A 16,740-nucleotide genomic window follows, 5' to 3' on the forward strand; every position below is an offset into this window, starting at 1 on the left:
ATAAATGGGAAAGTTCAGTGTATTACACCGGCTTCGTGTTGTTTACGATCAGGTGGTTTGGGGTTGACATACACCTCACGTCATCTCTTTGGCGAGTGATTGGCTGGAAGTGATTAAAAAATCTCGCCCCAGACCCCGCGTTACCATATATGGCGCTTTAATCGCGCTTGGGAAGGTTGCGCTTGGCACACTTTCCATTGAAACAATGCAAAAATTTTAGGAATTTCTCGATTGCGAAAAGTTGATCCATTTTCGTTTTCCTTCACAAACTAAATTTAGCCTGTATTGTATTCCTCACATCATGATCCTGGCACTTGTCCAGTTAGTTGGATGTCATATTTTCAGAATATTAAAGGCGATCGATGTATGATTTCAGGGAAAGGTCTGAAATTAAAGGTGTAGGGGTCCTTCTTAACTAAAAATCTCGAGCAGTTGCTTAGGAACTTTTGGTGGCAAGCCATTCTAGATGAAAGGGGTACCCATGATGCTTGGCGTGAAAAATCGTTGTTCTGAAATTGCCACGTCACGTACACGTTGCTTTTCGCGCGGAAAAAAGGAGATCTTTGAACGGTTCGTTTTATTTCTGGTTAAAGGATATTGGTAAGTACTTTGCTTGTACTTGTGTTTGATTACCTTATCTTCCCTTTTGTGTACGATAATTTGAATAACTATGCCGTCTTATTCATGTTTAAAGGCTTTGTTTGTGAGCGGTATGGCGTGACGTCGCCATTGTAATCTTTGTTTCTTCTAACCCAGGTATGTCTAAATGCGAATTATTTTAAATTTATTGAATACATTTGCTCGTTGAAGCATGAAATCTCTAATTTAGGGTGCGTTTCTTTGGGAAAAATCCTAATCCGGATTCTTGATCCAAAAACGGATTTTGCGTTTCTTTACCTATATCCGAAAATGGATTAATCTTGGATCAATGATCTGAAGAATCCACACTTCGAGTGGATACATCAGATCATATCTGAATCCGGATTTTTAGGATTCATGATCCGTGCGTTTCTTTGGGAAAGGATTCGAAAAAAGTACCTTGGCCCAGCGGTCTTTGCTGTGAAAATACAGGTTCGCTCTTTGTAAACACTGCCATACGGAAAGTTTTAGGCGGTTATTTCGATCAAAATGCAAAAATATTTCACGATAAAAGGAAACGGTAGCTTCAGATAGGTATGTAGTATCATTTTAAACGAGATACAGGTTTTCTAGAACAGCCACTGTGTGCCTACGGAAGTTGTATCCTTTTGAAATTGTCACGAGTGAAATTTGCACTGATCATTTCGCAATCATTCTTCGCTCTCAGATGCTTTCTCGCTACATTGTGCTTAACACTAAAGAAGATCTACTTCGACGTGTGGTTTTTGTAAAAGATTTTGTATGCTTAAATTATTTTAGCTAGGATACATTCGACGAAAAATAAATTTGTGCTGATATTTTATGTTCTGTGCGAAATGTGTTTACGGGGTTGTCATGGCAAAAAATCCGTTTTCGGATTCTTCGTTTCTTTGGGAGCAAAGTATCCGTGTGATCTGAGATCAATGATCCAATTTTGGATTTTCCCAAAGAAACGCACTCTTAGACTTCACAAGACATTATTTATGGAAATGTATTCTAATGTACTCAGGTTTACGAGTAGATATTACCGAATGAAAATAGCCAAAAATATGGCGCCAAATGCTTCTTTCGAAGGCATGTCGCCAAGTAGCACGATGTGTTTGTCGATAGTTTTTGCGTTGTCGCTTCATCTTTTCGACGATGGACGATTTCTTTTCGTATTTCACAGTAGATTTAAGGTTTGTCCAAGCTTGTTGTTGTCATTTTTGTTCCAAACGATCGAGAGTTTACTAAATTAGCCTTCACCATTTACTCTTGCTTCGACATGCATATAAATATTTTTGTTCTTTTCATCGCAGTTCATGGAGAATTGTGGTAAACGACTGCACATAGAGAGTGGCACGACACCTAATAAGCCTGAAAGAAAACGTGCAACTCATACCACTCGCGGAACGTCGAAGAAAAGTCTCCGCTTCGAACCTTCTACAGATCGAACTCCATTGAAGGAGGTAGGAGGACATTTTGTTTGAGTTGCAACACTCGTTTTACATTATCAGTTGTAAATTAGTTGGAACTACGGAGACCTTTACATCATGCTTTATTTGACTGGAATAATTTTTAATTTAACTGTTTTAAGATAGCATATAGTAGATTTGAAGTGTGAGTTTAAAATGCATAGGCTTTACTTATTTCATTTGATTTTTGTTTGTCATGAAGAACTCGTTGTAAGCCCTTTGTAGAATTCATTATACAGTACATTTCTTAATGTTGTTATTATAATTGCTTAAATAATTTATTTCTTCAATGTTGTATTCCAATTTGTTTATATTTTTGTTTGTTTTATGCTCTGTGTGTGTTGTTATGCCCTTTATTAAATATTTATTATTTTTAACTGAATTACACCTGTATATATTTGACATTTTAGGTAACTCCACCAAAATCTCCTTCAATCTTAACAAGACTTAAGGGGATTCGCAGGTCACCTAAGTCCTTGCCTACCAAAAAGAAGTCAAGGATTGTATGGCAAAGGAAAGAGGACGTTGCCTTGGTCCAGTTTGTTGCCATACACAAGGATCTTCAGCCTACCACTAGTGAATGGCCATGTCTAAGTCCAAAATCTGACTATTGGCGACAAGCTGCAGATTACTTGCACAAGACAACTGGAACAAGCTACCTGAGAGAAGGTATCAATGACAATGCTATTTGCTATTATTAACACTTTCTTTGTCATGATAAATGAATTCACCTTTCAGCAATTCAATGAGTAGATTAATTTCCGACTTGTGTTTATTCTCACACTAAAATAAAGTTTGCTCTTCTTACTATTATTGTTAATTATTATGTTTTGAAAAACAGTGATTCATTTACAACTGCACCCTTGCAAAATGCAGACATTACATTTAAACATTTTAGAGGCGAATCATGTTATCTACATGCTAACTTTTATTTAGTTTTAGAACAATGTAGCAATGAAGGACTAACTAAAACAATCTATACGTTTTACTGTACCAGTGAAACAGGTTTTTGTAGTTTTTGTGCCTGCGTCAGCAGTTGTTCTTGTCAGCTTTTGTGCTTACAAGTCACATAAGAAAATTTTTATACATGGTTTTAATTATTTTGATCATGTCGATTATTAATATTATTACTATTATTAAAATAGTGAGCTATTGTGTTGTTATAACCAGTGTTTTAATCAAAAAAAGTGTTGCATTCCACTTAAAGTAATATAAAATTATTATACCATTCCTCCAAATGATGAAATGTAGATGGCACTTTTACCTAATTTTTAATAGTTAATAATTGCCTTTTCTATTTATTTCAGGATCAACTGTTCGTCAGCGGGTTGTTGTGGTACTCAAAGGAAAGTATAAAACAGTAGATGAGGCAGAAGACGATTTGGGCATTACAGTGGAGAGCTATCAGGGTTTGGATGCCGCAAACAAGACTGTTGACCATGAGCCAGCTCACGTCCCCAGTCATCTTCTGTCTTCCATTGAACACCTAGGGGAGTCTCAGCTGAAACTTATCATTTCTAAGGCCTTTGAAAAGATAGCTGACCAGAAGAATCTTCTTATCGAGCTGGCCACCAAGTCGCCTGTAGTCAAACTGTTGGGCAGTGTTACAGAAGAATTTTACCGTCACTTGCCTGATGTAAAAAAGGATATTCTTCTCAATTCTATCTTCCTCCAACGTGCCGATGACCATGGCATCGACTCCAATCCTGGGGACTTTGCAACAGTGTCTCTACAGGCAATGTTGAAATTGCAACAAAATGCAAAGCCGAATCTCGTCTACAAGTGGTCGAGATGCCTGTACAACGAGGAAGGCAAATCCAGCCTGGATTTTGAACGAATGCCTTTTGGCTTAATTCAATATTGTATGGAGTTCTTCTCCTGTACTCATGTCAGCCAGGTGTGCTTGCCATTTACTGTTATACTCATTCATTATATGTCCTGTTTATGTGTGGGATTATGGATATTATCTGGAAATATTTTAAGGGGGTTGAATAACAATAGCATAAAACTACATGGGAGTATGGATATTTTCTTGAACTACCATCAATAAAGTCAGAGCAACATTTGCTTGGTAATACATTACAAGTGGTTTACCCACCTACATGTAACAAATTTAAGTTGCTGGTGGGGGTAGACATGTATATGCTAGGAATTTGTTCTGGGCTGAAATTTTCTGTTCAAATGCCCAATTCTAAGAGGTTGAAGTAAAATGATTCAAGAAAGTCCATTAAAACAGTCCAAAGTTCCCACTACAGGCAAACCAATTCTGTCAAATTCCTGTCCCCTCTCCTCCTCTCAGCAGCTTGATGTCGAACCAATGCTTTTCTTATTATATTAAGACTGTTAGAGAATTTTTTCTGTACGACAACTCTCCACCATTATTATTGGACAAGTGTGTTATTTTTTCCATTGTCACCTGATGTGGATATATATTTTTCAGATCAGAGAAACTCCTGATTTCAAAATATGGCAGGACACAATGGATGCAGAGTTTGGTGGTGGAAAGTTTAAGCGGCTGTTTCGTGGTCCAATGTGGAGTGGCTTAGATAGGAAAGACATTGGAGACCCCAGGAAGGTGAGCCTGATTTTTTTTGAACCCTTTTTAAAGCCAGAGTCACAGGGATACTCTTAATGGCAAGGCCATACAAACATCTGTAAATTTCACCTGTTTGTTTTTTTTTTACTCAATATGCATATTTTATTGTGACAGTCATGTTTTTTCAAGAAAGTTAAAACTTTGAGACACTTTTCTTTTTAAATTTTCAGGCTAGAGTCAATGTTCCCTGTGTCAGCACCCAGACCCAGAACAAACACCTTCACAAGTCACCATTTAGCTCCAAGCCAGAAATTCAGGTAAAAGAGAGTTGATTAGTGCACCCTTAACTGAATGGGTGGAATATAGTTGCCAATTGCTAGTGGTTAAACTGAATGATTACTATGGCTAAAGGGGGTGCGGTGAATACAGAACAGACCTGATGGGTATACTGGTGGGGAAGAGGGCCTTTAGGTTTGAGTGCTTTATTGTGTTACTTAACAAGGAAGGGTTATCTCAAAGAACAGAATGAATCTGGGTCGACAATGTCTTTATTTAGAAAAGAAATGCAATTTGCTTTGTTGTTCATTGTGTGCTAAACATCTTTACCTGTTTCAATTTTTTAAGATGGAAGCAATAAAGGAGCTGAGTAAGTGCAACCCCAAAGGGCGTTACTGGATAAAGGGAGATGGGACAGATATTAAGGCGGCATTGCAGGAGTCCATGCGCAATGTGTGGAATGGAGATGTCAATCTTTTGGATGGGAAGTTGGAAAATCTCAGGACAGAGTACGACGCAAGGATATCCGCAAGTAAAACCATAACTGCATCCAATGACATCGGACGGGATGACCTTGTCGCAGCCTTAGCAACAATGGCTGATGCTCTGGATGAAGACGTAAAGTTTCTCGATGGTGGTCTGCATGAAGCAGTGCAGACTTTTAGAGTAAAGTTCAACAATCCAAGTACATCTACCGAGACTCTGAAGGGCCTGAACTGGGATATTGTTGAATTTAAGACTCTACTTGAACAGGCATCTGTCTTCAAGCAGAAGATCGATGACATTATTTCAAACTTAAATCCAGTGGCGCAACAATTACCAATAGAACCTAATTGGAGGCTGTGGGTGAAAGAATCGCCTGGCTACCTACAGTACCTTCGGAATCTATTTAAGAAGAGAAGAACTTGTGCTACGCACGTTCTGGTGTTCATGGTGGCAGACGAGCAGCGAAACACCAAACCTTATGCCATTCCCATTCAGTACGTTCCCTACAAAGGGATACGGGACCAGGAAGTGAGGGACCTAACAAAGGGAATCAAAGAACAAATGACCAATGCTCATCTCAAGGTTGTTGGTATGTTTTATTTTTCTTGATTGTGTTATTTAATCATTAGGTACTTGCAAAAAGGATCAACTGTTGTAGAGAGATACATGCAGGCTTAAAATAATAATTATATTTTAATAGGCACACTCATTTGGCTGGTCTGTTTTCTTGTTTATGTATCTCTCAAAATTTGGTATTAGGCTTTCCTAACAGTCAAGTGTAGGCCTTTTATACACCTGGCTAGGAGGACTGCTTTTAATTTACACTTATGCAACCTTTAAAAGTTAGTGTGTGATTAGGTGTAATTTTGTGGCTTTTTAGGTACCAGTACTGATGGCGAGTTTGAGCAGTTGAGGAGAAGGGGGGAAACCCGGTCATTGCACATTTGGCAGCTAGCACACGATGCCCGTGACAGTGTCAGCAAGATGAGTAAAAGAACTCTGCTGCAGATGCTTGAGATGCAAGGAGGTACTAAAACTTTTACTTCAAAAGCTATTAAGAGGTTGTGGTATGGCATGGCCAGTTTGTTCTGCTGTGGTGTAAATTAATTTTATGTTAATTTGGTATACAGAGGACAGAGGATAATTATTACACGACTGCTTACAAATTCACAATTTTTCTTCTAAAGGTATTATGTTGTGGTGTGAATTGATATTTGGTTTTAAATTTTTCAAACTTGTTTGATTTATTTTCCCTTTGTTTCAGATTAAGATAATGAATATGAGACTTGAAAAATTTTAAATCAGAGATAAATTTACACCACAGCATATAGACGAGTACACCCCAATAAAAAATATTTCGCTTTTGCTGCGAATAGTGTGATTTATTATTTAACTATAACAACATTGATATTTTCTTGTGTAAAGTTAACATGCTATTTCCACATGTGCTTATATACCAAAACAAATTATAAAATACCCTGGTTTCTGCTTTTTAGTTGATGTCAATGGCCATCCAATTGTTGCCCGTCCAAATCCAGCAATACCACATAGTGTCATTTTCCAACTGTCTGATTTGAGAAACAACCAGATGATGCGCCTAGAAGATGCAGTAACATATATTAGGGGGAAGCTAGCTCCTGATGGTTACACACCCTTTCCCTTCAGAAGAGATACACCAGAAAGCTTCCTGGATAAGTTAAGATCAGTAGTTGCCACCTATCAGTTTCGACATGAAGTTCAGTACTGGAAAGGGATGGCAACAATGGTGATCTCAACTATGAACGGTTTGATGAGGCCATGCGTAGCCCCATGACAGGACTCACTCATGCTGCCTTGGTAGGTTTAAGGAAACAGTCAGTTCCTGATGCTGAGAAGTTGCTCTCCTTCCATGTGGCAAAATTCTTCAGAGACAACAATTACATTCCAGAAGCTGATTATGTCGAGACAGTTGCTAAGTGGCACGAGGCATCTGATGGGCGTGGCCTTAGTCAACTCCAAAGATGCAGACAAAACTACCGTATGCTCAACTACATCTTGGATGAATGGATTCCTTGGCATCGGGACAACTATGACCTGTCTTCACTTGATGTGAACAAGTAAATAACAGTATTGCTTCAGCACTAGTGGTCATTCTCAAATTATTGCTTTGAGCAGTAGTATTATCTTTTAGTGTTCCCAATTAGTAGATAGTGTTGATTGAATGAACTTTATATTGTTCAAAGGACTTTTGTAGTTAGTTTTTTTTTTCTAAATTTATTTCAATAAGCTAATTTCTGGAGGGGTGTTTATCTGACTAAATGGGCTATGCATAACAGCAAAACCAATCTAAGACTTGGAGGTCTCTAGTAAAGCTTATTATCCCACAGATAGTTGCTTTTTAAAGGTGAATGGCTTACTTGCTTGCTAAGGTTTATTTTGAAAGGCCTCAAAAATGTTGCAATACAAGGATTGTCTAACTAGAAAACAGACCACATACCATTCAGTCCTTAAACATAGGATTTCATTCTGGAGATGATCATGTCTTGACAACTCCAGAAGGTAACACTATTTAATTTGGCTATTTTGCAGACCCATTGATGGCTTGCGTGGTTTTTCCAGAGAAACTGTAATTGAGTTGACAACTAACATTGAGAGCCAAGAGTTTCGCCGCAGACAGAACAACGAAATTGGACATGCAGAGAATCCCCGTGCATCAGAAACCGATGACCTTGAGTGCCTTTATGGAATGTGCCACGGCTGGCTAGGGCCGTATTTTACGCTGAAAGAGTTCAAGCAAAAGTGGCCAAAGATTGTGAGGTAACATAATGTTGTTTGACAGTTCAGCTTTTCCCCCTTTTTACCACAAATTTCTGAATCTGACACAACCTTTATTGTTATATGGAAATTTGCATATCTCTGTTGTCATAATCATATTTATTGTCACTTGTCTAACAAGATTTATTGCTTTAATTTTTTATTATTTGTGCCTTTCTCTTAAATGTAAAGTTTGGCTCTCGTCAGATGCAATATAATGTACATCATTCATTTCATCACGTTGGAAAAATTGGCATTTAAGGTTCAGACCTCTTTGGTATCACTAGTTACACGTATCATTCTTTTGTCGTTTTGGAAAAATTTGAAGTTTTGCAAACCTGGAATACTCATCATGAGTATTCCTAGTCAATGTGCTTATAAAACTGGTGCTCTGTAAGCTTTCTGAAAAGTTGCTCAAATGCTTACACAGCGTTATTTGCCTTTCAATTGCTCTTTTGTAATGGCTGTAATATTATTGTAATTAACTGTTGCTCTATCCTTCCAGGGAATTCACTAAACGCATGGACCCAGATCTCCCTTTCTATTACTATACAAGTAATGAGAGGTTCTCGGTAGACGTTTTGCCTTCCTTTGATGAGGCCCCTGCAGACTCTGGTGATCACGAAGATGATGACGACCTCACAAAGAATCCGTTCCGATTACACCGCCTTGTTCGTAATTCAAGAGATGATTCATCAATATTAGATAGTGGGAAATCATTTCTTCCAGCCAAAAACAAAACATCTCTCAGACAAAGATTTCATCGTTTTGATGTTGGGTTGCCGCCTGTTCCACAAGGACAGCAGCTTTTCTAAGACTAGGCATCAACATCCACTATCTGCCATTAGAAACATACCTTTAAAATTGTCTAGAGAATGTAGGTAAGAAAAATGAAACATGAAGTCAAAATGTTTTCTTTGCGGTGAATTCCATGGGGTTCAATAAATCTTACTTTAAGAATAGATGGTAATTGGCATTGACAGCACAATAATTTCCATCTGTATTCAAATGGTTCAAAAAACACATTCTAAAATATATAATAGAGAGAAAATGCAAGTTGATAAAAACTGACCTTTACTGTGGTTTGGAAGATCTTTCAAAGTAAAAAAATCTTCCTGAAGTTTTTAATCTAGTAAAGTATTCTTCAGTTCTTTACCAGTAATGTGATCAACACATACATAAAGTACTGCCTGATTTATCAGGTGGAAAGCATTATCCAGCTTTCGAACAACCGGGACCAGGTGTAGCATTTCTACTAACCATTTTGGCTAGTGAAAAACTCTGAAAAGTCAACAGTTCTTGATTGAAATTAATACATCTGACTTGGGAGTATTTTCTTTTGGCTAGCAAAATCTGACTTGTCACTAGCCAATAAACCATTAAAGTTAAAAAGTTAGTCTTGAGCCATGCATGTCACTCATTAAACATTTTATTAAGCAAATGAATTCTTGGCGTAATACATATATGAAATAAAGAAAATTACAGTTCGATTATTGTCTTATGCTCCTTTACATGTCTATGTGATATGTTTTGAAGGTTAAACAGAATCAAGAACAATAATTAAGGAAAGCAAGGGAGGGTAGTGGAGTCATTAATGTATTTCTCTTAGTTGGATACTTAAATACTAATTTTGTGATTCCAGAAAATGTCCATTTCCCCCCCCCCCCCCAGGAAGGATTGGAAATTTCAGGCTATGGGAGGGGTCTCAAAGCCTAAAAACTTTAAGAGAATTTTAAGAGAATGTATGATGCTTAATTGTTATTCCCAGGGTTGATCTTTGGAATGATTCCGTTCATGGGAGAGGTATGGAAAATTTATGGAAGAACATGTATATCTTCTGGTTAATATTAGCACTTCGTACCAATGGGCTGCCCCAGGCCCACTTAGAACCAGTTTCCAGGCAGATAACAGGTTTTAACAGCTGTCATGGAACACCAATAGAAGAAAAGTTAAATGTGGGCAAATACCTAGCTGAACATTTTCCACCAGATAATTACATATATAAATATTCTGAAAAATTCTGGTTAACTGTCTATCAACTGTTTTGCTTATGGCCCTGTAGACAAGTGGCATTTTTTTTGGTGTGGAAATTATTGCAAACTAGACAAAGATACCAAACTTAGCATAAGGAGAACTGTTACTCTTGAAAATTACAAAGGACACATGACCAAAGACTCAGGCAGGCAAAAAAGTGCGACCGAAACATGGTTGCCTTTAATTTCAATTCTTATTGGCACAGAAAGTGGTGCAAGATTATTTTAAACCAATCAGCACCTTCAGTAATGTAAATTCAAAGCAAATGCAAATTACTTTGAACAACCAGGAAAAACAGCTTATATACAAAAGATAATAGAATATTTATGCAGGATATTTCAGTACATCAATACTTATGTTATAAACTGGGTTCTGCAGATAAAAATTAAAAATAAATAAACACAAATTACTGTAGTAAATAGAATTAGTATGAAAATTATACAAACATGAACAAACTTTTGAAAGTGCATTGAAAGTTACAAGTATAATTTATACAAGGTTGTCTACAGCTGTAAATGAACTCCACAATATACAAAACAAAACAAAGTCCAAAGCTTAAATACTGTCATTATACCTGTACTTCCCATCATTTGGAAGCCACTTTCCAGTTTTTACAACAAGAACAGACGCCAAAAAAGTCCAAGTTGGATTGTCTGACATAAAATATTGGCATCTAATGTTTTTGAATCTCACATCTCGCAGTTCATTCTGTCTTATGGCAGCAGTGAATTTTGGAACTTTCTCTTTTGGAATATAACCAATGCGATCCCATTGATCGTTTACCTTAGCTTGGATTATCAGAGCATTGCAATCTCGAACATTGTCCGGTTCAGGGAGGACTCTCAGTTCTACCGTTTTTTTGGCACCAAGTAATTCACGGCATTTCTTCAGGGTAGCTTGGCAGTCTTCGTGAAAGGAACTTCCACGCAGGGCCACATATTCCGAATACAAGGTGACAGATTTTTCTTCGTCGTCACTTTCCTCTTCCCCTAAATCAAATTCGTCTTTCTCGTCAAAAGTCGCACATTTGTCTTCGTCGGACTCATCGGAGTCCACACAGCGCTCTTTGACTGTGACATTGGTTTCTGGATCGACCAAAACATTCCCCAGTGAGGGAAAAGTTGTGCAATTGCACTTGCAAGAAGACAAATCCAGCCAGGGACAACAATCGCCGAGAGCATCATCATCTTCACCTGATGAGCTTTCTAGTTCTCCATGGATCTAGGTTGTGGTAGCTTTGATGTTCCATTTGAGGCCACAACTTCAAAATCTACGATGAAGGATATGTTCCTGCCGTCGCTTTCCTGCATTGGATGAGAAAGAAATTACATCGCGTTATTCAAGAAATTATAAATGCCTTCTGCTGGTAAATACAATGTAATCGATCGCGTATTTCACGATCGTACGCACATTCGACATACTGGCATAGGATAAAGAATAACCGGCTATATGATGATACAAATAAACGTAAAGGAAAATAATTACCGTGAAATAACAAGACGATTTGACGTGTAGAAGAACAGGGCTTTGATAAGCCGCGAGTTTCGCCTTCGATTCCTCGCTCCAAAGGAAACAGCAAAGACGGCGTACGGCCAGTTCTCCGGGAAAACTAAAGTGCCCAAGCACGCAACAGATTTCCAGACAAGGAAAACTGGTTACTGGAGTAAATTTTTTAGTATCTAGGTCTATACAGTGAAGATAAATCACTTTAAACTCGTCGAATGGACGCTCAGAGCGCACTGACATTCGCACAGCTTCCATGACTTCTCGATCAAAATGAGAGGTCTGGTGAACAGTCGAAATTGATAATATAGTTCGAAACAAAGCATCACGGGAAGGCGTTTCAGCCCCCCCTGGGTGAGGACACGTGCGTTGAACTAGTGCCAGTCCCAAACCGTGCATAATATTTTTTTAAAAGAATATATAGCCTATCGACTGGAATCTTAAGATTTTAAAGTAAACGAAGTAAATAGTTTGAAAGTTATTGGTGCGAAAGAGCATCGGGAGTGCATTTCAAAAAATGTACACTTTCCAAATTCAAATCAAATAACCTATCATTTTCTTAGGAAAAGCAGTCGTTGTTTAGAAGCAGTTCCATAGAGGGATAGCCATAATAAAGAAGAAACAAGACAAACACTGGTACATAACACCCTTAGCTGCCATTTTGTTTACCAAATTGCTGTGACAATTTGCCTGGAACTGGTCAGGGTCTCAAAGGGGTTTAGGGCTCCAGGGCTCCGGGCTAAAAAATGCAGGGCTCCAGGGCTCCAAGACGAAAATGTCAGGGCTCCAGAGCTTCATGTCATCTGCTTTCGGGCTCCGGGCTCCACTATGCATGCACTAAAAATTATTTTGCAACACAAAATTGAGTCCGCAAATTAAAACGTCCGCAATTCCGACCAGTTTTCATGAGTTTTTTTAAACCCAAGAAGCCTGTTCTCATGTCTCCAACTATTAAAAGTGGATTAAATATTTACTTAACTTGAATACCACTAAGGCCATGGAACGTTTCAGATTTCCATGCTCTATGTGACCGAAACTCGAAGTATCATTTTGACATCTGGCGTTGATCTTTACACCCCTCTGTAACAGACCTGGTGAAACCCGACCTGGTGGGTTATTTTGCCCTCCCTGGTGGAAATTTGACCTCCCTGGTCCCTGGTGAATATCTGAAAAATCCCTGGTCAATTTTATTTCTCCCTGGTGAAGAATTTTGTTTACCTGGTCAGGAAAAATCAACCAAAATCTTTCTGCTGGCTTTAATAAACAGAAGAAAACGACGCGCGGCAAAAAGATAATTTAATAATTGACTATAACTTGATGTAAATATAGCAAAAGGTAATTGTTAACTTTTTTCTTTTGTTTTTGTCGCTTGTTCCGTTATCAAGCACATCACTGAAGAGACAAAACAGATCTGTTTCCTTTTCTGTATGTAATACGAGCTTGTGAATGATTCAGAGCGATTTGAACAGCGCGCGCGGCCCAAAACAAATGTGTGGAAGTATTTTTGACCCGGCTTTCTACAGCGTTTTATCGAATAACTACGCAGAGGATAATCAGCTTGACCGAAATAATTCTTGGTGAGTATTAAACGGCGTTTTTTCGTCGATTTAGTAGCCTTGAGCAGTTTGAGAGGCGTTTGATGTAAAAAATATCGTGTTAAACTTTGCAGCCCGCCAGCACAATGTGATGTAAAAAATACGCAAGTTATTCAAGTACATTCAAGATCATTCAAGTGGCGTATGACGGTAAGTCATGTCTAAATATTACTTTGTGTAGCTTTCGCCTGCATGAAACTATTGATGCCGATGACTGCAGTCATTAAAACGTATTTGTAATTGCTCGCTTAATCCGAAAAAAAGAGACAATTTATTCGACCTGTAAAAGATATAAGCAAACGGTTTTCTATTTTGACGTCTTTATGCTATAACCTACTGAAAATGGATCAACGAATAAGGGCCGGCATTTTTAACATTTTGCAATTTTAATGGTAAACGGACCGTTTAAATTTAGGCGCGCCCGTGCGAGACAACCTCTGGATCTGTCTCTTGGTGCTAGGCTAGGCTCTTTTGATAATAAATATTTATGTCATTTACCTTCTGGAAAAGTAATTAAACTCGTAGTCAGATTAGCAGGGCTTGAGAGACGTTCAAACTAGGGACTAGGAAGTCGAGAAAATGATCGCGCGAAACGTTCTCCCAATTTGTTTTTGAAACATATCGAATATCTGTCTGAATATCCTTCAACACGCGGTTTAGGAATTTAAGTCGTAAATGAATGTTTTGGTGGTGTAATCCGTCAAGCGCAAGGTTGGTTGCCTGGTGAAGCGCGTTCCCCTTCCAAAAATAAGGAGCTTTGATTTTAACTGAAAAGGACTAGAAATAATTGTGTTTTTTAAGTTAACTTTAAGCTGCCTAGTTGCCTATGAAACTCCCTTCAAAACGCACAAAATGTGATTTCGGCCTGTCTAATTTTCAAAATTTCCCGGGGAGGCATGCCCCCTGGACCCCCAGTAGTAGCTTACATCTTCGGCATTCACACGGTTGCATCTTTCAGATCTTTGGCGCTCTGAAGAACCGTCGTTTTAAATCCTGCCTACAGGCCTGCTAAGAACTGTAAAAGTAACATGCATCTAAAGGAATCATTTTAAGGCGACAACGTCAGTCCATCGCCTTATATCATAAGGCGGTCGGCGGAATTTGTTCTTCTATTCGTCATCGCTTCTGCATGCATTGCGTGCCGTGTATGATCTCTGATGGACAAAAACGTGCGAGAATTTCAGAGGATTTCAGGAATATAACACGACTGCTTCAAGTCCAAGTGCAAACTGACAGTGTCAATAGTATGATTATACTCATTGGCTCATTGTGACAATGATTTGCTAAATTTGACCCATTGCGGATCTAGTGGCTGTAATGCACTGTTCGATACAAAGAACGCTCGGGGATCGCAAAACGGCCCGTTTGCCGTATAACGCGAAAGCCTAAAAGGACTTGTTATAAGAGAAATTAAGTCCGATGCCTTTTTTCGATTCTGTTTTTCCTTTGCCACTTTTCTCCGTCTAAGAGCAGGATACAAAGAGTATATTACTTCAGTTGTTTACGTACAATGCGAAAAAACGACGGTGTCATCTACAGCCGTTAGGCGACATCGGTGCGGAAAATTGTGCACGATTACCCCGCTAAGTTTATTGCATACAAAAAGTAAGTAATCAACCTGGTGGATTTTTTACTTCCCTGGTCGATTTTGGTTGAAAACCTGGTGGAAAATCAGGTGTCACCAGGTCTGTTACAGAGGGGTGTATCTTTGGTCCAAGCTAAGATGAACTTCGGCTTGCTGTTGTTTTGTTTAAATCCGAGATGAGTGCATCAAGCGGGTTAAAAGAAGCTGATCTGCTTGATGCAACCGTCTGTTTATATAAACTAGGGGCAGACAAGGCCTGCCATTGTTGGAGTGTAATGTTAAAACGTGAGCGAACGGCTACATCAATCGCGGAATTCAAGAAGTATCTGACCTTAAATCATGGTTTCCAAAAGGTGGCTACAAGTTTTGGCGTAATGAAATTTAGTACTACGATCGCAATTCATAGACACACAAAGGGACCACAGTTTCCGAATGGGGGAATCTTCTTGTGTTATACGCAGGACGAATGGCTCATTTACAAACAAACAAAATGCAAGAAACGCAATCTGGGATCGCGAATGATCAAATTTCAAAACGCTGGGCTCTGGGATCCGCAGAAAATTTCTTTGGGTTTCGGGCTCCACAGCCAAAAAAAGAACAGGGCTCCAGTCAGTAAAATGAGCGGGCTCTGGGCTCCAAAGGAGAAATTTCAGGGCTCCAGGGCTCCAGGGACCCTCCCCCCCCCCCCCCCTTTGAGACCCTGACTGGTTAAGAAATCGAGGACATGTAATTAGAACACAAAAGAAAAATCAGGCCATTTAACCAGGAAAACAAGACTACCTTTTGAGCAGTAATTTAATGGTAATTTTCCAGTCTGGCAAACGGAAAAAAACGTTTACCACCACCCACTCATCAGCAGCTCGCTTTGCTCACCCAAACTCACCGGCAGCTTTGCCGCGCGCGCATTGTCCCCAAATTAAAGAGAGCCTGCTTGATTAAGGCTAGGTTATCTTGGGGAGCATAATTTTACATATCTGTACCAAATGTTAAGCATCCACAGGACCCTGGGACCACCCATCTGGTAAAAAGCCTGATACTATGATGAATGCCAAGTGCAATGTCATTTTACAGAAAACCAAATAAACCAAAAACATGCATTTTAGTATGTTAATTTAGAAGAAACTCAACCAAGTTCTTTTGGAAATCTTTGAATCTGAGTGGTTCTCTTGAGCATCATTTTCTATTTTGCTTTTAGCAGGAAATCAGTCGCGTTCTATTGAAAAATTTGCAAATCTGCTGATAGAACTTGATGGTGCACTCGTTGCTTATTAATTTTAAAGATAATTGTTCTTCATTTTTGGCTTAAAAGTATGTAAAATTGTAGGTTTTGGAATGCAGTCGTTTAAAAATGTCTACTAAAACGACTACAAGCCCAAGTTTTCTATGAGCGATAGTCAACTTGGCTGTGCCTTGTTGACTATTTGCTCATAGACAACCTCAGGCTCATAGTAATATTAATTTATCTGATTTATCATTACATAACTTACATCTGGGCCAGGTTGTTTAAAAGTTGATCAAGGCTTATCCAGGATTAAAAGTTAATTGAAGTTTTTATTTCTCTTTCTAAAATTCTAAATCTGGAAATTAAAAAAATTCAGTATATAATCTTGGATTAATGGTGATTTGGACCATTTGGGAAGATCATCTTGTTTGCAGTGAGTGAGGGAAAGTTGTTTCGTTTTTATTAATTTTCATTTTCTGAACAGCAGTAAACCTTAAACAACATACCGTAGAATTCCGGTTATAAGCCCTGGGCTTATACAACTTCGTAAGGGGTTTTGGATGGGCTTATAAGCGGAGGGGCTTATATTCGGGAGGGCTTATAAGCGGAAGGAAAAAAACGTTTCGAAACAAGCCTAG

General features: G+C 38.6%; 1 protein-coding gene and 2 pseudogenes across 3 annotated transcripts in view; 1 reads left to right on the plus strand and 2 right to left on the minus strand.

Moving 5' to 3' along the window:
- The window catches only part of LOC144630399 (uncharacterized), a 13,300-nt gene extending 13,282 nt beyond the window's left edge, over positions 1–18 (minus strand). Inside the window, exon 1 of the mRNA XM_078488766.1 lies at positions 1–18. This exon is cut by the window's left edge and continues 221 nt beyond it. The gene's annotated coding sequence lies outside the window, so the exon portion shown is untranslated.
- An 844-nt stretch (positions 19–862) lies between these two features.
- LOC144629477 (uncharacterized) lies at positions 863–9,650 on the plus strand (annotated as a pseudogene). The gene is made up of 11 exons (XR_013566379.1): positions 863–1,796; positions 1,917–2,066; positions 2,483–2,741; positions 3,380–3,969; positions 4,513–4,647; positions 4,839–4,925; positions 5,233–5,959; positions 6,251–6,397; positions 6,867–7,466; positions 7,939–8,166; positions 8,669–9,650. The product of XR_013566379.1 is annotated as an uncharacterized LOC144629477 (transcript).
- A 164-nt stretch (positions 9,651–9,814) lies between these two features.
- On the minus strand, positions 9,815–12,047 carry LOC144629478 (uncharacterized; annotated as a pseudogene). Its single transcript, XR_013566380.1, has 2 exons — positions 11,683–12,047; positions 9,815–11,501 (listed from the first exon to the last, which is right to left on the minus strand). The product of XR_013566380.1 is annotated as an uncharacterized LOC144629478 (transcript).
- Positions 12,048–16,740: the final 4,693 nt, after the last annotated feature.

This window comes from Oculina patagonica, chromosome 11, assembly GCF_052425735.1.
Source record: "Oculina patagonica isolate OP01 chromosome 11, crgOcupat, whole genome shotgun sequence".
NCBI lineage: Eukaryota > Metazoa > Cnidaria > Anthozoa > Scleractinia > Oculinidae > Oculina > Oculina patagonica.